Source organism: Microcaecilia unicolor, chromosome 8 (assembly GCF_901765095.1).
Source record: "Microcaecilia unicolor chromosome 8, aMicUni1.1, whole genome shotgun sequence".
Classification (NCBI taxonomy): domain Eukaryota; kingdom Metazoa; phylum Chordata; class Amphibia; order Gymnophiona; family Siphonopidae; genus Microcaecilia; species Microcaecilia unicolor.
In genome coordinates this window covers 230491238-230516765 of record NC_044038.1, presented here as the reverse complement: position 1 = coordinate 230516765, position 25528 = coordinate 230491238, and the positions used below count along the sequence as shown (strand labels likewise).

The window sequence follows — 25528 nt, the reverse complement described above, 5'->3', positions numbered from 1 at the left end:
CAACATGACCAAAACTGAACTTCTCATTTTTCCTCCTAAACCCACCTCCCCTCTTCCCCCTTTCTCTATCTCTGTTAATGACTCTCACATCCTCCCTGTCTCCTCGGCTCGTAACCTTGGAGTTATCTATGATTCCTCTCTCTCCTTCTCTGCACATATTCAACAGATTGCCAAAATTCTGCAGCATGACTTATTTTCCGCCAGAATCGTTATACCCATACTAGCCCACTCCTCAAGTCGCATCACTGGCTCTCTGTCCGCTTCCGCATTCAGTTTAAACTTCTCGTACTGACCTTTAAATGCATCCACTCTGCAGCCCCCCATTACCTCTCCACTCTCATCTCTCCCTACATTCCTCCCCGTGAACTCCGCTCACTGGACAAATCTCTCTTGTCGTCCCCCTTCTCCTCCACCGCTAACTCCAGGTTTTGTTCCTTTTCCCTCGCGGCAACTTATGACTGGAATAGACTTCCTGAACCTGTACGTCTAGCTCTATCTCTACCTGTTTTCAAATCTATGCTGAAAACCCACCTTTTCACTGCTGCTTTTAGCTCCTAGCCAGTACTCAATTGCCCTCCCCTTGTCCCTTCCTTTCATCTCACCCATTACTTCCCTCACTTGTAACTGACTTGTCTGTCTGTACTATTTAGATTGTAAGCTCTTTTGAGCAGGGACTGTCTCTTTGTATCAGGTGCTGAGAGCTGCGTGCATCTGGTAGCGCTATACAAATGCTAATAATAATAATAATAACATGCTTATAACAGAGAAGTGGACCAGTATATATGCAACTGATTATATACAGTATCTCTATTGATTAATTTGTCTTTTAATCATTTTTAGCTCTCAAATTAAGGGCCTGATATTCAGCTCGCAGTAATCAGTGTTTTGCTGACTGCCAATGGTTTTACTCCCAAACGTTCAATTCTGGAGCATGTCTGGGTTTGCAGAGCCAGATAACACATAGCTGGTTCAGTTCGATATTCAGCACTTATTTAGCTGTTACCACATAAAGATAGGATTGACCTTAATGCTGCCCCATTTATGTAATTAATCTGGCCTGTTAAGTTCTGAATATCAGCACTTAACCTGCCAAGTGCCAATTCCGTACCCAGAATGCTCCCTAAATAGCTCGTTTTCAGTTTTTTGCTTACTGGCTATTTTCAGTTGCAGTAACAGGTTGTGACACTGAAAAATAGGTATGGCCAATATTCAATGTCTATAGCAGACTTATTATCTGGCTATAATTAGGGCAGTCCCACTTGATATCGACAGGATTATTATTATATATATCCCAAGCTGAAAAAGGAATTTTTAAAGAGATTTACTGGGATAAAGTGGGCTGACTAGACATTGTATTCCTCTAATGCATAGAACACATACATGTAGACACTTTAAAAAGAGAAACTCCTGTGAGCATGCTTATAACAGAGAAGTGGACCAGTATATATGCAACTGGTTATATATTATTATTTTATTTATTTGTTGCATTTGTATCTCACATTTTCCCACCTATTTGCAGGCTCAATGTGGCTTACATTATTCCATAATGGCGATCGCCATTTCCGGAATGAGAAATGCAAAGTGGTATTGCATTAGGTTCATAAGTGACAGAGAAGGGCATAATCGAACGGGGCCGGCCATCTATATGGCAGGCCATCTATTTAGTTGGTGCCGTAAAGAGCTGGCCACAACCGTATTATCGAAAAAGATGGACGGCCATCTTTTGTTTCGATAATACGGTTGGGGCCGGCCAAATGTCAGAGAATGCCAGGTTTGAGATGGCCGGCATCGGTTTTCGCCGATAATGGAAACCAAAGCCGGCCATCTCAAACCCGGCCAAATCCAAGGCATTTGGTCATGGGAGGGGCCAGCATTTGTAGTGCACTGGCCCCCCTAACATGCCAGGACACCAACTGGGCACCCTAGGGGGCACTGCAGTGGACTTTAGAAAAAGGTCCCAGGTGCATAGCTCCCTTACCTTGGGTGCTGAGCCCCAACCCCCCTCCAAAACCCACAAATGTACACCACTACCATAGCCCTTAGGGAAAAAGGGGGGCACCTGCATGTGGGTACAGTGGGTTTCGGGTGGGTTTTGGAGGGCTCCCATTTACCACCACAAGTGTAACAGGGTGGGGGTGAGCGGGTTCGCCTGCATGAAGTGCACTGCAGTACCCCCTAAAACTGCTCCAGGGACCTGCATACTGCTGTCAGGGAGCTGAGTATGACATTTCAGGCTGGCATAGAGGTTGGCAAAAAATGTTTTTTGTTTTTTTAATGTTGGGAGGGGGTTGGTGACCACTGGGGGAGTACGAGGAGGTCATCCCCAATTCCCTCCGGTGGTCATCTGTTGAGTTGGGACACCTTTTTGAGGCTTGGTCCTAAAAATAAATGGACCAAGTAAAGTCGGCCAATGCTCATCAGAGCCGGCCTTCTTTTTTCCATTATCGGCTGAAGCCGGCCATCTCGTGAGCATGCCCCCGTCCCGCCTTCGGTACACTGCCTACACACCCCCTTGAAGTTTGGCCAGCCCTGCGATGGAAAGCAATTGAAGCCGGCCAAACTTGACTTTCGATTATAAGCAGGAGAGTGACTTAAGCTGTCAAGTATGGAGAATTCATTTCCAGAATAAGAAATAAAGTGGTATTGCGTTAAAGTTCATTAGTGACTAAGTAAATTAAGCAGTCAAGTATAGAGAGTTTGGTATACAGTATCTCTATTGATTAATTTGTTTGATTAATTTTATTGATTAATTTATTTGATCAATTTGTCTTTTAATCATTTTTAGCTCTCAAATTAAAGGCCTGATATTCAGCTCAAGGTGATCAGTGTTTTGCTGACTGCCAGTGGTTTTACTCCCAAAAGTTCAGTTCTGGAGTATGTCTGGGTTTGTAGAACCAGCTAACACATAGCTGGTTGAGTTCGATATTCAGCACTTATTTAGCTGTTACCACATAAAGATAGGATTGACTTTTATGCTGCCCCATTTATGTAATTAATCTGGCCTGTTAAGTTCTGAATATCAGCACTTAACCTGCCAAGTGCCAATTCTGCACCCAGAATGCTCCCGAAATAGCTCATTTTCAGTTTTTTGCTTACTGGTTATTTTCAGTTGCAGTAACGGGTTGTGCCTCTGAAAATGAGTGGTTAACCCCAAACAGTTGATGTAACCAGACAGGAGCCATTTCTGGCTGGGATGAATCACTTTGAATATCAACCCCTATGTAATTTTAACATATTATGGCAGAAGAAATGTTTAACCGCAGTAAATACTTACATTCTGGATAAGAGTTTCACGTCACCCTTGCAAAACACTGATAGGGATCCATTCTCCAATACTTTCACTGATAATGTATTAATGCTGAAATCTTCAACATTAGTACTGAATGAATAAAAAAGAACAGACTTAAAACAAGGATTTGCAAACTTTCATGTGTTTCCAACCAATTTTATAAAATCTTTGCAAAGGTAAAGGATGTAAATTTTCAGTTTCAGAAATTAAACTTCCTGGCTTTTAAAAGCCAATTTTCCATTTAATCCCAGCCACGAGAACTGCTTCCAGTTAACCTGACCTACTGTTGAAGCTTCATTTTGATGTCAATTCTACGTTATTTTGCATGTTTCTTTTGGTACTATTTTCTCTTCATTCCAATTTTTTCCTTGGCCCATGCTAGGGATAGAAGAGGCCTGAGACTGTATCATTGATTAAAATGGCCCCAAGTAGGGCAGGGATAAAGCACTGACTGAATCTTTACTGCTTTGCTGCATTGTCTCCTAATATCTAGCCAGATCTGAGAAAAGCAGGTAGGACATCAGAATCACAAGCAATTTATTGAATTCTTATTACCCGTTCGTCAAAGGGTCACTGGGAACTGACACATATGTGTACATTCTTTAATATTTAGCAGCAACGTTGTGAAATTGTCTTTCTTATGCTCTCTGGAACATCATTCTATGAGTTTTCCTCCACTGCTCTTTATTGTATTTTTTACCATGCTGAGTATTTCTTTGAATACTTGTTTAGTTTTCCTGTCAAGTTATTGGAGTTATTTTCTGCATTTTGAGTGTATATTTTTTTATTGCCAACCTCTGAGTTTAAAAACTTAAATGTGATGCAGTTGTAAGGATGTTCAGGGCCAGAGTTTGGTTGGAGCACTGGTGGACTCAGCTGCACCTGTTTACACATATATATTTCCTCCTGCCTCTGAGCGGTTGAAAATGTGTGCTGATCTATTTAACTTGTGGCACAGGGGTTGTTGATTTGCTTCAGGTGGGGGAGGGGGTGTTTGATGTGCTTCGGGGGGGAGGGGGTGTTTGATGCGCCGGGAGAGCTTGGGTGATGCACCGAGGGGGGGGTTCTGTGGTGTCGCGCTTGTAGTTTTTCGATGTGCCGCTACCTACCACTGCTCCGAAGTGGCAGGTAGCGGCGCACTGACAGCTGATTCCCAAACGGGGAGGAGCGTGTTTCCCTACTTTTCCCCCTGCCTGGGAATCAGCTGTGAGTGACATCATCCTGGCTACAGAGCCTAGCTCAGCAACTCCAGGAGCCACGGACACAGGCAGTCCCACATTAGAACGTTGGTGGTGAGAATTATTATATAGGATGATGATTAACTAAGCACATAATATTTCTTGTTGAAATTCAAATCGACTTCTAAGAAAACTTCAAAAATATGCATTCTAAAATAAAACCCAGAATAATCTTTCAGAGTATGCGCTGCTTATTATACTCTAAAATAACCAAACATGTTTTATACACTGACTGCATGATCAATACTTGTGCAAACATCTTGATAGTGTTGTAGAATTTTCACTCACTCTAATGGGGAAAAAGGCATCAAGAGAGGGTCAAACAAAACTTTTTTCAATTCCAGGTTGAGAATATCCAAGTTATTCATAAAAACTACAAAAAAAGTCAACAGATTAAGTTTACAGTTTAGGATAATAGACCAAAGCAATAGAGAGAGAGAGAGAGAGAGAGAGTGAGTCACTTCTGAGGACATCAACACAACATGCAAAACAACTCAGGTTTCTCTGAAACTCCAGTGGCTACTGGAACTCTGCACTGCTTAAAGGACAAGAAACTTTGGAGTAAATATTGATATTGAGATGTTCCTGCCTACTTAAATCCCAATCAGTGGATGTCCCAGGATATTGAGTGACACCCGCACAGGGCCACTGACTATTCCCTCTGACCGCCATGGCACTGGGTGGTCCATGGGCAGAGACAGAGAGGATTTGGCACCCCTGCTGGCAGGACTGTAGGTGGAGGACTCCCACACAGCTTAGAGAGATCAGTGATGCTGAACGTTAGCTCTGATCATTGCAGCAGTGTCTGGTTAGTGGCAGAGTGGTTCAGGATGGAGTTGGGGCTGAACGAAACGTTACCCTGGCACCGCTAATATTCACTGCCGGCACCTGGATACATCTCTGGTGCACGTAGCAGGTGCACGTTAAGTGGCTTTCTACGCATGTAGGTCAATGGCTGGAGATAAGGTCTCAGACCCAAAATGGATGTGCGCTAATTTTTATTTTGCCCAATGCCCAATTTTGGCAAAAATTTAAAAACGGCCCTTTTTACAGGCGCGCTGAAAAATGGATCTGGACGCCCAAAACATGTGCCTACACAAGTGCAGTCCATTTTTCAGTGCACCTTAGTAAAAGGACCCCTGTGGGGGGTTTTTGCCACTGAGTAGCAAACTTTGACATTGTTTTATGAATTCCAAGGAACCTTTCTTTCTTTCTTTCTTTCTTTCTTTCTTTCTTTCTTTCTTTCTTTTATACTTACAATGTTCCATTTTTTTCGCTTTACATTCACCATTCACAGGAGCAGATAAAGCAAACAGACCCAAGAAAATGGCCAAACTCCACATTTTCAACATCTTTGGTTTTACTTTCTGGACACTGCAGCAGCCTGTTGGAGATAAAGGTGGGGGGGGGGGGGAACCTATCAAAATTGTATTAAGCTAACATCATAGGATTGCCAGCTAGTTCCAGATTTTCATAACAACCTCATCTAGAATATTAACAAGGAAAAGAGAGCTTCAAGAATATACTGGTAATGGAGTAAAACCATTACTGGAAACTCTTTGTGATAGTGATAGAGAGAAATTATGTTATTATTCTTTAATGGTCAATTATTGCCATAATAGAATTCACACTTAGGGCTCCTTTTACAAAGCCCCGTAGTGATTCCCATGCAATAATTGTGATGAAACCCATAGGAATTGAATGTGCTTTGTCACATTTGCCACACCGGGAATCACTTCACAAAATTTCACCTTCTAACTTTAGGTGACCTTGCTTGAATTGACCCCAAAGTGGAAATGGTGTGCACTATGAGGAAATACAAATCACTATTTCAGAAACAGTGTAAAATCTTTGCCAGCAGTGAAAGCACCACAGATACACGAACCATGAGAAGTACTACACATGCAGAAATCACTGTGCCTGTGAAAATGAGTACACAAAGTCAGAGAAAGGGTGTGTACCATGATGAGAAACTGGCAGACTGACAAAATGGCCGGAAAAATATGAAATTTTCCACAACATCATGGAAAATAATATGATGCAAGAATTTTGAAGCTTTTGAAAGGGATAGAGAGATGGATTATAAATAGAAAAATTAACATGATTTATTTCACAATTCCATTTCATTCTAGTTTTAGTAGATTCATTAAAACAGCATTTCAACATAGCTGAAGCCAAGTCAGCCATCAGTGAACTGTTTGACTCAAATATTTATAGCAAAATAATCTGCATCTTCTTTCCTTTCTGTCAAGCACCAAGATCTTTGAGTTCTTGAAAATCCCATCTGCAAAGGACATGACTGGAAAAATTACAAAAGTGAATTATTATGCACTATACAATGGTCTGACTACAAAGGGCCTGCAGCAGCTCCAGTTGATTCAGAATGCAGCAGCAAGACTCATAGAAGGTTGCAAGCGACGTGACCACATCACACCATTTTTGCAAAACCTTCATTGGCTACCACTACAATACAGGGCTAAATTTAAAACTCTATGTCTGATCTTCAATGCCCTGAAAGGAAACAGCCCCGAGTATCTGAAGAATAGGATGATCCTCCACACACCGCCAAGGACACTAAGGTCCTCCCAAGGACTTTCACTAACTACACACTCTCCAAAAGGCATTACACGATGTGGTACCCGCAAGCTAGCCTTCTCCGGAGTAGCCCCCACACTCTGGAATGCATTGCCTGAAAGGCTCCGCTAAACACAAGACTACCTCTACTTCAGAAAGCAGGTGAAAGCTTGGCTTTTCAACCAAGCCTTTAATGGAAGAAGTAACTAACTTGTTAGTCTCACTCATACACACACACACAAGGATTGACTCGGGCTGCACATACTGCAGCGGGACATGTTTATCCACTCCTACCCTAGCTGAGATAATATTTAACCATCTGTCTGACCTCACGTGCAACTTTCTTCAAATCAATCACCTTCCTTTCTTACTCATCTATATGTTACAACCTTGCCTTACCCTTCACTACCAATTATTATTATTTTTTTTTCTTACATTTGTAAACCGTGCTGTCCCACTCATAGCAGGTTCAATGCGGCTTACATATTATATACAGGTACTTATTTGTACCTGGGGCAATAGAGGGTTAAGTGACTTGCCCAGAGTCACAAGGAGCTGCCTGTGCCTGCAGTGGGAATGTTCTAGTACATATTGTGTTGTCATTGCAAGTAGTATACCATGCCATACTTTGTATTGTTTGAATATTTTTACTTCTCTAATTGCCTACTACTCATGTTTGATCTATTCTTACTGTGAATTCCTTTTTAAAAGGCGGTAAATAAACATAATGGAATCCTGTTCAGAAGGAAGGGATCCTCAGAAGTTTAGCGGAGATTGGGTGGCAGAGCCGGTGTGTGTGTGGGGGGGGGGGGGGGGGGCAGGGCTGGTGGTTAGGAGGCGGGGCTAGTGCTGGGCAGACTTCTATGGTCTGTGCTGTGAGGATGGCAGATACTAATCAAGAAACAAAAAATTAGCAAATCTGTTTAGAGCAATAAATTAAGAAACTTGTAAATAAATGCTCTAAACAACAACAAATATGTCACTGGTGTATATGTAAAAGGTAATATCTTAGAAGATATTAAATAAAGGCCTCACAAGCCTAGGGTACCAACTCAGTGGATACACCTATAAGGGCTTACATCATAGGCCAACCACCACCTCCGAAAAAACCTGCAGAATGTAATCACTGTGTCCATCTGCAGTAAAAAACGGAGGGTGGTGTAATAGTAAATACCTACACAATATGCACAAGTAATATCTTAAATATGTATTATCGGAAAGATAATAATCAAGACAATAGGAGCTATATCATGGGAACATCATTCGGGACAGTCTGAACTGCAAAAGATGAAGTATTTAGCTTCAATCAAAAGGCAGATAGTTCACATCCATAGGGCATCTCGAATCTTGAATGATAGCGAAGAAGCTTCAAAATGTTCCTACGAAGTATGGTTAGAAAGGCACTCTCAATCACTCTCAACAGTTGTAGAATTCTCGCTGTTTCGTTGCTTCATCAGGAGAGGATATGCATAAACATTTATCTTCCATATTGCATACAAAACAAGTCAAAATGGTGAATGCTTATAAAGACACTCCGACGGGTGCACATTTTAATGAATTGACGTCACTTCCTGCAAAGTCTGATCTCGAGACAATCAATTAAAGGTGTTTAATCCTCAATCAATTAAAATGTTAGTAAAAAAACTTCCCATTCCATTGGGCCATTCAGACCATTGGGAAATGTTGTATGTAAATGATATATCCATCTTTGTTCTTTTTGGTGTAAAACCCTGGAAATATCACCTCGTCTACTGTTATCCTGTATTTGCTCAATCACTGTACAGCATAGCTGATCAAACATATGTTTTTCATGAATGCAGCGTTTTATACTTTAACAAGACTGATGAAAACAGGAAGCTTGAAAAAGAATGGCCTGGATTGCTCAGGTTCAGATTCACCCAATATAAATAGTGAGGATAGTGTACTCAGGAAAGTCTGTGCAAATAAAAACTTAACTTTGCAGGCTACGTCAATGCAAAATAATTCTCAATTACATATTTATTTATTTGTGACATTTTTACCCCACATTAGCTCGAGAGTAACACAGGTTCAATGTAGTTTACATAACAAACAAATGATTATAAATGATATATATTAAAAACTATATAAACAGTTTAACCATGGTCCTCCTTCCACGAGGGGGCCAGGACTAACCCTGCTTAGTTTTAGCTGTCTCCATCCAAGGTATGGGATCCAAACCACCTCTCCTCTGTCAGGCACTCATCCCGGTCTGGCTGCTCTCCGGCTGGCCTGAGCCTTTTTCCTGCTCACGGCAGGGACACACAAAAACTCAGCATTCTCATAGTTTCTTGAAAACATAGGCTTTTATTTTCTCAAACCCCTTTTCTTCAATGCAGCCTTCGTCTTCACTTAGTTTCATCACCAACAATGAAAGATTCAGTTCAGGTTTTCACATTCACCTTCTCAACACAGTTCAATCTTAATTCAGAATACCACAAAGCAGTAAATCCTTGCCATGTTCCCAACTGTAGCATAACCCTCACAGGCGCTATCTTCTAGCCTCAGATAGTTAATGGGTTAGCTTTCTCCACCAGCTCCTTCCCCACTGTATGATTTTCTCCTCTCCAACTGTCCACAGTTTAGGCCATACTGACGCCACAAAACCCTTTACCTTTCCTGCTGGAGTCTGAGCAAGACTACTACTACTACTAGTACTACTACTTATCATTTCTATAGCGCTACAAGGCATACGCAGCGCTGCACACCATACACAAAAAGACAGTCCCTGCTCAAAGAGCTTACAATCTAGATAAGAAATGAGACAGACAGAACAATTAAGGGTAGGGGAATAAAGAGGTGAGGATAAAGGATAGGGCAAAAGTGAGGGTACTGAGTAAGAGAGTCATGGTTAGGAGTCGAAAGACCTGAGACCTCCATGCACTTCTCCTCCCCCTCTTCCCCTACTTCCTCTTTATCCTATTCCATGTCTTCCTCCGTCCATGGTTCCCCCAGCTCCTGCTCATTCCCTTGATCAGAACTCATTTCCCAATCATTCACTCCTCCCTCCATTTCCTGAGAGTCCTTTGAGATTGTGTTTGGCTGTTTTCCAGTGTTTTCAGTATTAGATTACCCAAGTGGATACACTGCCCATACTGTATATTAAAGTGAGTCCTGCTGGTCTCCCAGTGGTTTCTGGGGATGGTAGTTTCTTCCCCTAACTAGTGGTTTCACTGGCGTTTTGGCCACTAGAAGGCGAACCTTTTGTCTAGAAGGAATTCTCCGAGGACAAGCAGGCTGCTTGTTCTCACTGATGGGTGACGTCCGCCTCAGCCCCTCCAATCGGAATCTTCACTAGCAAAAGCCTTTGCTAGCCCTCGCGCGCCGATGCGCACCGCGCATGTGCGGCCGTCTTCCCGCCCGAAACCGGCTCGTGCCGGCCAGTCTTCTTTTCTCCGCGCTCGGTACGGTTGTGTTTTGCCGTTCGTGCCCCGAAAAGTCGACCTCGCGCGTCGTTTTCGACTCGTTTCTGTGAGAAACTTTAGAAATTGTTTCGGAAAGACCTCTTTTGGTTTTTCCCTTCCTGTAGTTCGAGTTTTTTCGCCCCGGTAAGTTTTCTTTCGTCGTCGGGGTAGGCCTTACTTAGGCCCCGGTCGAAATTTCCTTTCCTCTATTTTTCTGGTGCCAAATTTCACCATTTCGACTTTTGATCTCGCCGGCGTGATTTTTCCGCCCTTGACATCGAAGCCTTCCAGCGGCTTCAAGAAGTGCACCCAGTGCGCCCGGGTAATCTCGCTCACTGACAGGCACGCTTCGTGTCTTCGGTGTCTGGGGGCCGAGCACCGCCCTCAGGCCTGTAGTCTGTGTTCCCTTTTACAGAAGCGGACTCAGGTAGCGAGGTTAGCCCAGTGGAACTTTTTGTTCTCGGGCTCTTCGTCGGCATCGGCACCGGGGGTATCGAGTGCATCGACGTCTTCAGCGTCCAGACCTTCATCCTCGGCCGCCAGTGCATCGAGTGCATCGAGGCATCGACCCTCTGCATCGGCGCTGAGACATCGGACGACTGTATCGACGTCGGTGGTACCGGGACCTCGTCTGCTGATGTCGTCGGACGGTGGTGCTTCGTCTGGAGTGCAGGTGAGGGCTGTCCATTCCCCTGCTGGTGGCGGTGAGCCTTCGGTGGGTCTCCCCCTACCCTGAGGGCTCCTGCGGTACAGCCCCCCCCGAGATCGACTCTCTTCGGTCTCGGCCCCGAGGAAGAGACGGCTGGATTCTACGTCCTCCTCGTCGGTGCCGGGAAGCGCCGGTGACGTGCTTCGCAAAAAATCTAAGAAGCATCGACACCGGTCTCCTTCCCGTGTTGGCACCGAGAGCTCTGGGTTGCCGAGGGAGTCGGCACCCAGCAGGCATCGGCACCGAGAGGACCGCTCACCCTCTGTCCAAGAGGTGTCGATGCGCTCCACTCTGGACAGCCCGGAACAGCCTCCACGCCCGGAACAGGTTCTGACGTCGACGCCTGCATCGACTTCCATGCCTTTTTCTGCAGCCGCTCTGAACGAGAGCCTCCAGGCCGTTCTCCCAGAGATTCTGGGAGAGCTGTTGCGCCCTACCCCTCCGGTACCGGCGGTGCTTGCGCCACTGGTACCGTCAAGCTTGGCGCCGGCTGGTCCATCGCCCGGGGTGAGGTCGCCGGCGTCGATGCCGCGTGCGGTACCGACTTCCGTCGCCTCCCAGGAAGGCTCCCCGACTACGTCGGCGGAGGGAGCTTCACCGATGCGGGCGAGGGAGTCTACCTTTCGACGCCCCCATCGTGGACGTGGCTCCACGGAGTCGAGCCGGGCGCGGTTGCAGACACAGGTTCGTGAGCTTGTGTCTGACACCGAGGGTGAGGCCTCGTGGGAGGAAGAGGAAGACATCAGATATTTCTCTGACGAGGAGTCTGAGGGTCTTCCCTCTGATCCCACTCCCTCTCCTGAAAGGCAGCTTTCTCCTCCTGAGAGTCTGTCTTTCGCTTCCTTTGTCCGGGAGATGTCTACGGCCATCCCCTTCCCGGTGGTTGTGGAGGACGAGCCCAGGGCTGAAATGTTTGAGCTCCTGGACTATCCTTCTCCGCCTAAGGAAGAGTCCACAGTACCCATGCACCATGTCCTGAAAAAGACATTGCTGGCGAACCCACATTCCCAAGAAGATCGAGTCCCAGTACCGGATCCATGGGGACCCAGAGCTGATGCGCACCCAGTTGCCTCATGACTCTGGAGTTGTGGATTTGGCCCTAAAGAAGGCTAAGAGTTCTAGGGAGCATGCTTCGGCGCCCCCGGGCAAAGACTCTAGAACCTTAGACTCCTTTGGGAGGAAGGCCTACCATTCTTCTATGCTCTTGGCCAAAATTCAGTCCTACCAGCTCTACACGAGCATACATATGCGGAACAATGTGCGGCAGTTGGCGGGCTTGGTGGATGCGCTCCCCCCTGAGCAAGCCAAGCCTTTTCAGGAGGTGGTCAGGCAGCTGAAGGCGTGCAGAAAATTCCTGGCCAGAGGGGTGTATGACACCTTTGATGTTGCGTCCAGGGCCGCTGCTCAAGGTGTGGTGATGCGCAGGCTCTCATGGCTGCGTGCCTCCGACCTGGAGAACAGACTCCAGCAGCGGATTGCGGACTCGCCTTGCCGTGCGGATAACATTTTTGGAGAGAAAGTCGAACAGGTGGTAGAGCAGCTCCACCAGCGGGATACCGCATTCGACAAGTTCTCCCGCCGGCAGCCTTCAGCATCTACCTCTACAGGTAGAAGATTTTTCGGGGGAAGGAAGACTGTTCCCTACTCTTCTGGCAAGCGTAGGTACAATCCTCCTTCTCGACAGCCTGTGGCCCAGGCTAAGCCCCAGCGCGCTCGCTCTCGTCAGCAGCGTGCGACTCAGCAAGGCCCCTCGGCTCCCCAGCAAAAGCAAGGGACGAGCTTTTGACTGGCTCCAGCAGAGCATAGCCGACATCCAAGTGTCAGTGCCGGGCGACCTGCCAGTCGGAGGGAGGTTGAAAGCTTTTCACCAAAGGTGGCCTCTCATAACCTCCGATCAGTGGGTTCTCCAAATAGTCCGGCAAGGATACACCCTCAATTTGGCCTCCAAACCTCCAAATTGTCCACCGGGAGCTCAGTCTTACAGCTTCCAGCACAAGCAGGTACTTGCAGAGGAACTCTCCGCCCTTCTCAGTGCCAATGCGGTCGAGCCCGTGCCATCCGGGCAGGAAGGGCTGGGATTCTATTCCAGGTACTTCCTTGTGGAAAAGAAAACAGGGGGGATGCGTCCCATCCTAGACCTAAGGGCCCTGAACAAATACCTCGTAAAAGAAAAGTTCAGGATGCTTTCCCTGGGCACCCTCCTTCCCATGATTCAGGAAAACGATTGGCTATGCTCTCTGGACTTAAAGGACGCCTACACGCACATCCCGATACTGCCAGCTCACAGACAGTATCTGCGATTTCAGCTGGGCACACGTCACTTCCAGTACTGTGTGCTACCCTTTGGGCTCGCCTCTGCGCCCAGGGTGTTCACAAAGTGCTTGGCTGTAGTAGCAGCGGCACTTCGCAGACTGGGGGTACACGTGTTCCCATATCTCGACGATTGGCTGGTGAAGAACACATCCGAGGCAGGAGCCCTGCAGTCCATGCAGATGACTATTCGCCTCCTGGAGCTACTGGGGTTTGTGATAAATTATCCAAAGTCCCACCTTCTCCCAGTGCAGAGACTCGAATTCATAGGAGCTCTGCTGGATTCTCGGACGGCTCGCGCCTATCTCCCAGAGACGAGAGCCAACAACTTGTTGTCCCTCGTCTCGCGGGTGCGAGCGTCCCAGCAGATCACAGCTCGGCAGATGTTGAGATTGCTGGGCCACATGGCCTCCACAGTTCATGTGACTCCCATGGCCCGCCTTCACATGAGATCTGCTCAATGGACCCTAGCTTCCCAGTGGTTTCAGGCTGCTGGGGATCTAGAAGACGTGATCCACCTGTCCACGAGTTTTCTCAAATCCCTGTATTGGTGGACGATTTGGTCCAATTTGACTCTGGGACATCCTTTCCAAATTCCTCAGCCACAAAAAGTGCTGACCACGGATGCGTCTCTCCTGGGGTGGGGAGCTCATGTTGATGGGCTCCACACCCAAGGCAGCTGGTCCCTCCAGGAACGCGATCTGCAGATCAATCTTCTGGAGTTGCGAGCGATCTGGAATGCTCTGAAGGCTTTCAGAGATCGGCTGTCCCACCAAATTATCCAAATTCAGACAGACAACCAGGTTGCCATGTATTACGTCAACAAGCAGGGGGGCACCGGATCTCGCCCCCTGTGTCAGGAAGCCGTCAGCATGTGGCTCTGGGCTCGCCGTCACAGCATGGTGCTCCAAGCCACATATCTGGCAGGCGTAAACAACAGTCTGGCCGACAGGTTGAGCAGGATTATGCAACCTCACGAGTGGTCGCTCAATTCTCGTGTAGTGCGACAGATCTTCCAGGTGTGGGGCACCCCCTTGGTAGATCTCTTCGCATCTCGAGCCAACCACAAACTCCCTCAGTTCTGTTCCAGGCTTCAGGCCCACAGCAGACTGGCATCGGATGCCTTCCTCCTGGACTGGGGGGAGGGTCTCCTGTATGCTTATCCTCCCATACCTCTGGTGGGGAAGACTTTGCTGAAACTCAAGCAAGACCGAGGCACCATGATTCTGATTGCTCCTTTTTGGCCGCGTCAGATCTGGTTCCCTCTTCTTCTGGAGTTGTCCTCCGAAGAACCGTGGAGATTGGAGTCTTTTCCGACCCTCATCACACAGGACGAAGGGGCGCTTCTGCATCCCAACCTCCGGTCCCTGGCTCTCACGGCCTGGATGTTGAGAGTGTAGACTTTGCCTCTTTGGGTCTGTCAGAGGGTGTCTCCCGCATCTTGCTTGCTTCCAGGAAAGATTCCACTAAGAGGAGTTACTTCTTTCTGTGGAGGAGGTTTGCCGTCTGGTGTGACAACAAGGCCCTAGATCCTCGCTCTTGTCCTACACAGACCCTGCTTGAATACCTTCTGCACTTGTCTGAGTCTGGTCTCAAGACCAACTCTGTAAGGGTTCACCTTAGTGCAATCAGTGCATACCATTACCGTGTGGAAGGTAAGCCGATCTCAGGACAGCCTTTAGTTGTTCGCTTCATGAGAGGTTTGCTTTTGTCAAAGCCCCCTGTCAAGCCTCCTACAGTGTCATGGGATCTCAATGTCGTTCTCACCCAGCTGATGAAACCTCCTTTTGAGCCACTGAATTCCTGCCATCTGAAGTACTTGACCTGGAAGGTCATGTTCTTGGTGGCAGTTACTTCAGCTCGTAGAGTCAGTGAGCTTCAGGCCCTGGTAGCCCAGGCCCCTTACACCAAATTTCATCATAACAGAGTAGTCCTCCGCACTCACCCTAAGTTCTTGCCAAAGGTTGTGTCAGAGTTCCATCTGAACCAGTCAATTGTCTTGCCAACATTCTTTCCCCGTCCCCATTCCTGCCCTGCTGAACGTCAGCTGCACACATTGGACTGCAAAAGAGCATTGGCCTTCTATTTGGAGCGGACACAGCCCAACAGACAGTCCGCCCAATTGTTTGTTTCTTTTGATCCCAACAGGAGGGGAGTGGCTGTAGGAAAACGCACCATATCCAATTGGCTAGCAGATTGCATTTCCTTCACTTACGCCCAGGCTGGGCTGGCTCTTGAGGGTCATGTCACGGCTCATAATGTCAGAGCCATGGCAGCGTCGGTAGCCCACTTGAAGTCAGCTACCATTGAAGAGATTTGCAAAGCTGCGACGTGGTCTTCTGTCCACACATTCACATCTCACTACTGCCTCCAGCAGGATACCCGACGCGACAGTCGGTTCGGGCAGTCAGTGCTTCAGAACCTGTTTGGGCTTTAGGATCCAACTCCACCCCCCGAGGGCCCTGTTTGTTCTGTTCCAGGCTGCACTCTCAGTTAGTTGGTAAATTTTTTAGGTCAATCTCAGTTATGTCCTCGCCGTTGCGAGGCCCAATTGACCATGGTTGTTGTTTTGAGTGAGCCTGGGGCTAGGGATACCCCATCAGTGAGAACAAGCAGCCTGCTTGTCCTCGGAGAAAGCGAATGCTACATACCTGTAGAAGGTATTCTCCGAGGACAGCAGGCTGATTGTTCTCACAAACCCGCCCGCCTCCCCTTTTGGAGTTGTGTCTTCCCTTCTCTTTGTCTTGCTACATATGAGACTGGCCGGCACAAGCCGGTTTCGGGCGGGAAGACGGCCACGCATGCGCGGTGCGCATCGGCGCGCGAGGGCTAGCAAAAGGCTTTTGCTAGTGAAGATTCCGATTGGAGGGGCTGCCGCGGACGTCACCCATCAGTGAGAACAATCAGCCTGCTGTCCTTGGAGAATACCTTCTACAGGTATGTAGCATTCGCTTTAGTGAAGGAGAGTCATTACATCTAAAGGGAAAACATCTCCCCCGTCCCTGTTTCGGCAGTACCGGAATTAGACTCCTTTCAGACCCCTCACATACCCCCCTGCTTAAGTGATTGCTAGTATTCTCTTGTCCTTCAATAGCAATCTGAGATAATACATCTGCATTTGTCAATAGCTTCCCTGCCCTATGCTCCACTTGAAACCAGTAGGGCTGCAAGACCAGATACCACCGAGTGAGTCAAGCATTGCTATTCTTCATATGCCCTAACCATTTAAGTGGTGCATGATCAGTCACTAGGGTAAAGATTCGCCAATCCAAATTGAAATAACACATCTGTATAGCCCATTTGATGGCTAAACACTCCCTCTCTATTGTATATTGTAGAGTATCGGGTTTCATGCGGAAGCAACTTTCGACTCAGATACATGAGAGGGTGTTCCTGCCTCTCATGTACCTGAGATAATACCGCACCCAAACCCACACCTGAGGCATCAGCCCGCAGAACAAAGGATTTGGAAAAATCAACTGCTTTTAATAGGGGTTCTTGGCACAGGGTTAGCCTTAACCTATTGAATGCCTCTAGCCTCTTCTCATCCCATTGAAGTCTATTTGGAGCCTCCTTTTTAAGCTTGTTTGTTAGCAGAGTAGCCCTAGATGCAAAATGAGGTATGAAACGTCGATAGTATACCACTAATCCCAAGAAACTTCTCAATTTCTTCTTGTTCCTGGGGCATGGGAATTCCTGAATACTCTCTACTTTGTTACACAGGGGGGTTATCTGCCCATCTCCTACCCTGTATACCAGATACTTCACCTTCTTTTGGCCGAAGTGGCACTTTTGAGGATTCAATGTCAAACCTGCTCGCCAGAAAGCCCCCAGCACCTCCCGAACCCGTACAACATGTGAGGGCCAGTCTTCACTATGGATCATTACATTGTCTAAATATGCAGCAGCGTATACTTGGAACCTCATCCAGGAGGCGCTGGCACAAGGCCGCAGCCAAATTAAGGCCGAACGGCATCCTCCTAAACTGAAAAAGACCAAAGGGAGTTGAAAAGGCAGTCTTAGGCCGGGCCTCGGCCGTCAGGGGAATCTGCCAATATCCTTTGGTCAAGCCTAGTGTGGATAGGTACTTGGCAGTTCCCAACCGGTCTAGGACCTCCTCAATACGCGGCATCGGATAGGCTTCGGGAGTGGAAAGGACATTGACCTGCTGGAAGTCGATGCAGAACTGCCAAGTACCATCCAACTTGGGAACCAGTACAACCGAACTTGACCAAGGGGAGAATGACTCCTCAATAACCCCAAAACCAAGCATCTCCTGAACCTGATGAATGACTTCCTGTTTTTTTTTGGGGGGGGTGAGACCCAGTAGGGTCTTTGCTTGACCACTTTGCCTGGCTCTGAAATGATATTGTGCATTATGAGATGCGTTTCTCCTGGACAGGGAGTCAGAACATCTCGAAATTCGGCCAAGAGTTCTTGAATTTTTTTCTGCTGTCCATCGCTAAGAGTAGCAGCAATTTGGGGCTCCCCAGCCTCAAAACTTTCTGTAATCTGGGGGCCTAATTCTTCCTCTGACTCTGCTACCTCCTGGCTCCACAACCCTCTCCTCTCTTGCCAAGGCTTTAAAACATTAACATGGTATGTCTGTTCCCTAGCTTGCTCATTTTTCACCATGTAGGTTATGGGCCCCAGCTTTCTCTCTATCGTAGCTAGACCCCTCCAGTTACTTGTGAATTTATAGGGAGAATCTGGTACCAATATTAATACTTTATCTCCTACCTCAAATACCCTCTCTACACTCTTTCTATCGTAATACACCTTCTGATAGTTCTGACTCCACTCCAATTGCTGTTGGGCACAGTCACTCAGCCTACGTAACCTCTCCTTCAACTTTACCAAATAGCTAGCCACATCACGGTCCTCCTTTTCTGAGAGTACCCACTGCTTCTTTAGAACATCTAACACCCCTCGGGGGTGGTCACCCATACATTAACTCAAATGGGGAGACTCCCAGGGAGGCCTGAACATTCTCCCTATATACATAGAGAGGAAAAGGAAGCAACAGGTCCCATTCTTCATGGCAGGAACCCAATCCCTTCCTTAACAACAGCTTTAAGATTTTGTTGAATCTCTCAACCAGACCATTAGTTTGAGGGTGGTAAGCAGCAGTTCGGATGTGATGTATACCGAAAGCCTCCCACACTTGAGCTAAGGTATGCGAAAGGAAGTTTGTTTCCATATCAGTAACTACCTCCCTTGGGAAACCCACCTCACAAAATATATGAATTAGCTGTGAAGCAACTACGAAGAGGCATTGCCCAGGGATACCGGGTTGCCATATCCATTACCACTAGAATATATAAAAAAAAACCTCTCCTGAATCTAACGATAGGCCCAATCATATCCATGGCTAGGCAGGTCACTGGGGTTCCTATGCGGGGTAGTGGTCGTAATGGTACCCATCCCGAGATCTGCTCGGACACTTTCTGACACTGGACACAAGAGTTACAAAACTGCTCCACCCCTTTATACACCCCGGGCCAATAAAATCGGTTAAGTACCTGTATGAAGGTATTCTGAGCTTCTTTATGCCCGCCTAAGGGATGGTCATGAGATAACCATATCATTAAGTCCCAAAACCCCTGAGGTATCACCAGTTGTTTCTGGGGTTCTGCTCCTGTCCCTACACGAGCCACTCTAAACAATAACCCCTGTTGCTCAGTTAGGCTGCTCATCCAACTCCACGTACAGATCAGAACGTTCTTTTTTTTTTCTGAGAGAGCTGATAATATGTGAGTTATCTATATAGGAACTCTTTTCAACACAGCCCTACTACATCATGATAAAAATAGCCAGGAGACGTTTCCTGATTTATGCGACCCAGGACGAAAGTCCTGGAGATGTGAAGAAAATGGGCTTGTTTTTATTACAAAAATAGAGTGGAGGTGTAGGATAATAGCACAGTGTGTTGAGAACTGGGGGGAGCTGGGTTCAGTTCTCACTGCAGCTCCTCCTGATCTTGATCGAGTACGCCCATTGGATAATTTTATTTATTTATTTGCTGCATTTGTATCCCACATTTTCCCACCTATTTGCAGGCTCAATGTGGCTTACATTATATAGCAATGGCATCACCATTATCAGAGTAAGAGGTTCAGCATATTGTTACAATTAATGTACAAGAATAACAGGTAGGTAGGGAAAATATAATGATAATACATAACATACATGATGAGCTCTGAACCATCAATAGCCAACCAATTATTGATAATTGGCACTCATTAAAACTTGCGAGCGCATCTGGATGTGCGCTATACTAGAAGACACAGTGGTTAACTCCCACGGTGCATATCTCAAAATGGGGCGTGGCCATGGGTATGACAGGGCGTACTGAAAAGTTGCATGTGGAATTAGAGAATACCACCTAACTGCGCCAAAAATGGACACCAGCATTTACACTAGGTTTCAGCAGGCGTAAAGTCTGGCGTCCAGAAGTGAGGCGCGAGATCTACCCTAACCGCTGTTCTCTATAAGGTGCACACCTTTTAAAGAATTTGCTTAGCGCTGAATTTTTCAGCACCACTTATTGAATCCCTTTCTTAGGGGGTCTTTTACTAAGCCGTGGTTGCGAAATTAGCTTGGCGTCTTGGCGTTTACCACCAACTGATTTCTGCCACGAGCCAAGAATGCTACCGTGGCTTAGTAAAAGACTCCTTTCAGCCTTCCGTTGTGCTAGCTACAAAACTCAGATTGTAAGCCCACTAAGGAAAGAGATATTCCCTGCGCGACTCATTTTCTGCCAAAGTCGCTATGCCCACATTAGCCCTCTCCTCAAGTCACTTCACTGGCTCCCTATCCGTTTCCGCATTCAGTTCAAACTTCTCTTACTGACCTATAAATGCATTCACTCTGCCGCTCCCCAGTACCTCTCCACTCTTGTCTCTCCCTACGCCCCCCCTCGGGTACTCCGTTCTGTTGACAAATCTCTCTTATCTGTCCCCTTCTCCTCTACTGCTATTTCCAGACTCCATTCCTTTTATCTTGCTGCACTTCACGCCTGGAATAGATTTCCCGAGCCTGTGCGTCTAGCCCCCTCTTTGGCCGTTTTCAAGTCCAAACTTAAAGCCCACCTCTTTACCACTGTTTTTGACTCTTAACCACTGCTCACTTGCCCTGTCCTTTTATCCTACCTCTTTATTCCCTTACTCTTAATTGTTCTGTCTGTCTGCCTGTCTTATCTAGATTGTAAGCTCTTTGAGCAGGGACTGTCTTTTTGTGTTTGGTGTACAGCGCTGCGTATGCCTTGTAGCGCTATAGAAATGATAAGTAGTAGTAGTAGTAGTATCAATGATGAAGCGCGGAAAACTCTCCCTCTCGTCCTGCCCGCTCCCAGGCATATCGCAGTATTTTGTCAGACTCCTACTCCCTGGCGAAATAAGGGAACCTCTCTAACAACTGTCCCGGGTCACCTGGAAACTCCCCCTGACCTAGAAGGTCCCTTAAATTCCCCCTTCTCTGCTCCTGAGCCATTTTCTTCTGTTGAGAGCTCATCCTTGTTTTCCCCGGACCCCCAAGGATATCTCCGTGAAAAGGAAAAACCTGTGACAATGGCATTTCAGGGATTTCTGCCTGTTTCTCTTGAGCTCGGGTGGCCACTAACACCTGCCATCCCCCAATGCACTGTGAGAAAGAGGCCCAGTCTCGCCCCAGAATGAGATCCTGTGGGAGCTGCAGAAGCACCGCCACCAAAACCCGATGGATCCCAGCCTGACGCTTGATCTCCACCTGCCTGACCGGGTATTGGGAAGTGGCTCCATGTATGCATTGAATGGACACTGACAGGTCACCCCCTTTTACCTTTCTCCCTTTCTTTCTCTCAATCTGATCCCACAGAGCTTGGGAGCACATAGTTTGATCCGCCCCAGAGTCCAACAGCCCTTCCACCGGGGCACCCCTAATCTCCACCCACTTGATGAACCGTGGTCCTTTTTGTGAGGAGGAGTGAGAAGTTAGGCCTAACTTAGTCATACAATCCCTTCCAACAATGCCCCTGTCGCCCGCAGCGGTAACATATTCTTTCCTCCCCAACCCACCTCTCTTTACTCAACAGGGAACCTCTGGGAGCTTTAACCCTAGACCACTGCGAGACCACCTCTTGACCCCCTGAATACTGTGACTCCAGAAAACACTCCATCCATTTGATAGCTTCTTCTAGAGTCTCATACCCTTTCCTCACCAAATTCACCTTTATCACCTCAGGAAGAGCCTCCAGGAACTGTTCTAGTACCAGTTCTTGCATAAGTTGAGCCACTGACCTCTTGTCGGGCTCCAACCATTTTGTAGCAAAGTCCATAAGCTTCTGCGACAGGGCCTTCGGGGTGTCCCCCTCAGACTACCTCCAGCTTTGGAATTGACGACGATAAGTTTGTCTGTTTACACCATATCGGTCCAAAATAGCAGTTATTAACTTGGCGTGGAAGGAAATAATCGAACGTCGCCGGCGAAGTAGATTTGCTGGCGATCTATTCTAGCGGCGGCGCAACAGCTGGCCAGAACAGTATTATTAAAAAAGATGGTCGGATATCTTTTTTTTTTCGATAATACGGTTTGGCCCGACGAAATGCCTTGGATTTCGATGGGTTTGACATCGCCGGGTGTGTTTTACCGCGATAATGAAAAAAACTGCCAGCGATCTCAAACCCGGCGAAATCCAAGGCATTTGGCCATGGGAGGAGCCAGCATTTGTAGTGCACTGGTCCCCTTCACATGCCAGGACATCAACCGGGCACCCTAGGGGGCACTGCAGTGGCCTTCATAAATTGCTCCCAGGTACATAGCTCCCTTATCTTGTGTGCTGAGCTCCCCAAATCCCCCCCAAACCCACTCCTTACAACTATGCACCACTACAATAGCCCTTAGGGATGATGGGGGGCAAAGGGGGGCACCTACATGTGGGTACAGTTATTTGGGGGGGAGTTAGAGGGCTCACATTTACCACTACAAGTGTAACAGGTAGGGGGAGAATGGGCCTGGGTCCGCCTGCCTGAAGTGCACTGCACCCACCAAACACTGTTCTAGGACCTGCATACTGCTGTCAGGGTGCTGGGTATGACATTTGAGGCTGGAATACAGGCTGGCACAAAAGGTGTTTCTTTTTCTTTTTTGTGTGGGAGGGGTTTGGTGACCACTGGGGGAGTACAGGGAGGTCATTCCCTATTCCCTCCAGTGGTCATCTGGTCAGTTGGGGCATCTTTTTGAGGCTTGGTCGTGAAAATGGAAGGACCAAGTAAACCCGGCGAAATGCTGATTATCGCCGGGTTTAATTTCTACATTATTCACGAAAGCCGGCCATCTGGTAGCCACGCCCATGCCCGCCCATGTCCCGCCTTCGCTTCACCAGTGACACACCCCCTTGAACTTTCATTGGCGATGCGAAGGGAAAGTGGCGATGCTGTTAAAAAGCCAGCTTTCAATTATACGCTTTTCGCCGCTTTTGCAAAATCGCCGGTGATCTCCCGATTTGTGTTGGAAGATCGCCGGCGAAAAGTTTTGATTATAAGCTGGATAGTCTGCTACTTCTCCCGGGGATAGGCTCCGAAAAGCCGCCAGGTCTTCTCCTGACAGTGCCGGAGCCAGCCGGATTGTCCACTGCTCCTGTGGCCAGGCTGCGGCTAGAGCCACTCGTTTAAAAGTTCCCAGGTAATTCTCAATATCATCGTTCTCTGCCAGCTTACCCCAGGATAGCCAATTTACATTCCCAGGTTTTCCGGGTCCACGAGAGCCTCTGACTCCCGCTTCCTCTGATAGAGTACCCCCTCTCCTCTGCATCTGTCCCGTATGCATCATCTCCTGAACCAAGTCCAAAAGGGGCTGTTGTTGAGCTCGAGAGGCTGCCAACGATTCCTCCATAAGTTTCTGAGCCATTTCTTGCTGCTTTTGGATTTGGTGGGCCATAAATGACAGCAGCTCCTTAGGATCCATGCTCTCTCTCCGTCCAGTAGCCCTTAAAAGAAGGATTGAAAAAACAACAACCTCCAAGTGTGTCTTTCCAACAGCTTAGGTCCTCCAGAGAAACCCCCCTTCCGGTTACCCACACACAATCCGATGCGAGAGATCCAAGATGGTGACCTGAATGGAGGAAGACGAAGCAGCTCCTAAGCCCGTCTTATTACCTTTTCTATATTTAATTAAAGAAATGCCTAAATGGAGAGGAAGGCAAAGGCCAAGCCCTGCGGCGTCTTCCTCACCTTTAATCGGGGCTATGGATCGCTTTGTTGTGCCAGGAATTCAGGGAGGATGTGATTCTTCGCTGATTGTAGAAACGGAGAAAGGAGAAACATTTCCACAAGAAGAAGTAAACACCACACTCAGCCCCGAGCTGAGGTATTCGCCGCCAATGCCAGCGTTCGTGCAGGAAGCATATGTGCAGATTTCTACACCTCCCGAAGAGGTGGAAGTAGTTGCTGCAGCCGGGTCAGACTCCTGCAATCGATCACAGATTGTCCCGATGGAGAAGGGCAGTGACCAGCATGGCGACGGCGTCTCTGAAAGAAAATCTAACGAGTTGGAGAAGAAAACTTTCGAAGCTCCTGAGTATTCTTCAGCAACACTCAGTAAGTCTTCTCTTTTGCCTAAACCCTCAACCATTACTCTCGAAACAATATGGGAAGCACTTTTGACTTTGGAAACGTCTTTTTCTCAGAAACTGTCATTCCTATCCCAGAAAATACAAGCTCCAAATGAAGCCATTTTTAAAATTGAGAAACAAATTAAAGCTATAGAAGAAAAAGCTGAGGAAAATGTTAAAGACATTAAAATATCTCAGCAGATACAAGTAGATATTATAAAAGAAAATAAATGGCTACAGACTAAAGTGGAAAACGTAGAAAACCAACAAAGATCAAAGCTCCTACGAGTGATAAATTTTCCTAGACAAGAAATGCTGGCATCTTTGCTGACTTTTAAAAAGTATATGTTTGATATCTTAAAAATTCCAGAACAGGCTTGTCCACCAATATCTAACATCTACTATTTACAGCCATATAAAAGATCAATTATAGATGGACAACTTGAATCTGAAGGAATTGAACCAGTAATTGAGACTTTGAATCTTTCACAAATAATAGAAGCTGATAATTTGGGTTTGGAATCACGATCTCTTATTGTAACATTTGTTCTGCAACCAGACAGGGACTGGGTGTTAAAACAATTTTTCAGACATAGGAAAGAAACTTTTTTGAATTTCCAAGTATGAATATACCCAGACGTTTCCAAAGTAACACAAAAGAGACGTCAACATTTCCTTAAATTACGTCCCACTGTGTTTCAGATGGGAGGTTTATTTTGGTTGAAGTTTCCCTGCAAATGTGTAGTGAAGCTGAATTCAGTAAAATATATTTTCTTTGATCCTCTGCATTTAAACTCATTCTTAGAATCTAAGAAAGTAATTACCCCACACTTAAATTCAGAAACAGTCCCGACATCGACTCCTTAGTTAACAAGATTATAATCCTGTGTACCTCCTCTTCAGGCCTCTGGATAGAGTTTAAATACTATTATTACTTTATATCATGCCTTATTTCTCTCTCTTACTTGTGGACTAACATAAGAGGATTGTGAACTGTTACCAGTATTTTTTTTTGTTTGCTTACTATTATTGTGAATATAATCTTCTTTTTTCTGTACAAGATATCTTCTTGGATTTTAATATGAAATATAAATAAAGAAATTAAAAAAAAAACCCACACACAATCCTTCCCCGGGTTCTGTATATGCTTACCAGAACATGGAAAGGTATGTGCTTCTTTTACTGGCGGGTTGTCCAATCAATCCCACCACTGCCACCATATGTAACCAGGGTCCTCCTTCCACGTGGAGGCTAGGGCTTACCCTGCTTAGCCTTAGCTGTTTCCCTCTAAGGTATGGGATCCAAACCACCTCTCCTCTGTCAGGCACTTGTCCCGGTCTGGCTGCTCTCCGGCTGGCCTGAGCCTATTTCCTGCTCATGGCAGTGTCACACAAAAAC

At 46.8% G+C, this 25528-nt stretch overlaps 1 long non-coding RNA gene across 1 annotated transcript; it reads right to left on the bottom strand.

Moving 5' to 3' along the window:
- Positions 1-4889: 4889 nt before the first annotated feature.
- Positions 4890-25497, bottom strand: LOC115475499. The gene is made up of 3 exons (XR_003943052.1): positions 25283-25497; positions 5786-5911; positions 4890-4900 (listed from the first exon to the last, which is right to left on the bottom strand). It is a non-coding gene; the product is annotated as an uncharacterized LOC115475499 (long non-coding RNA).
- Between the last annotated feature and the right edge of the window lie 31 nt (positions 25498-25528).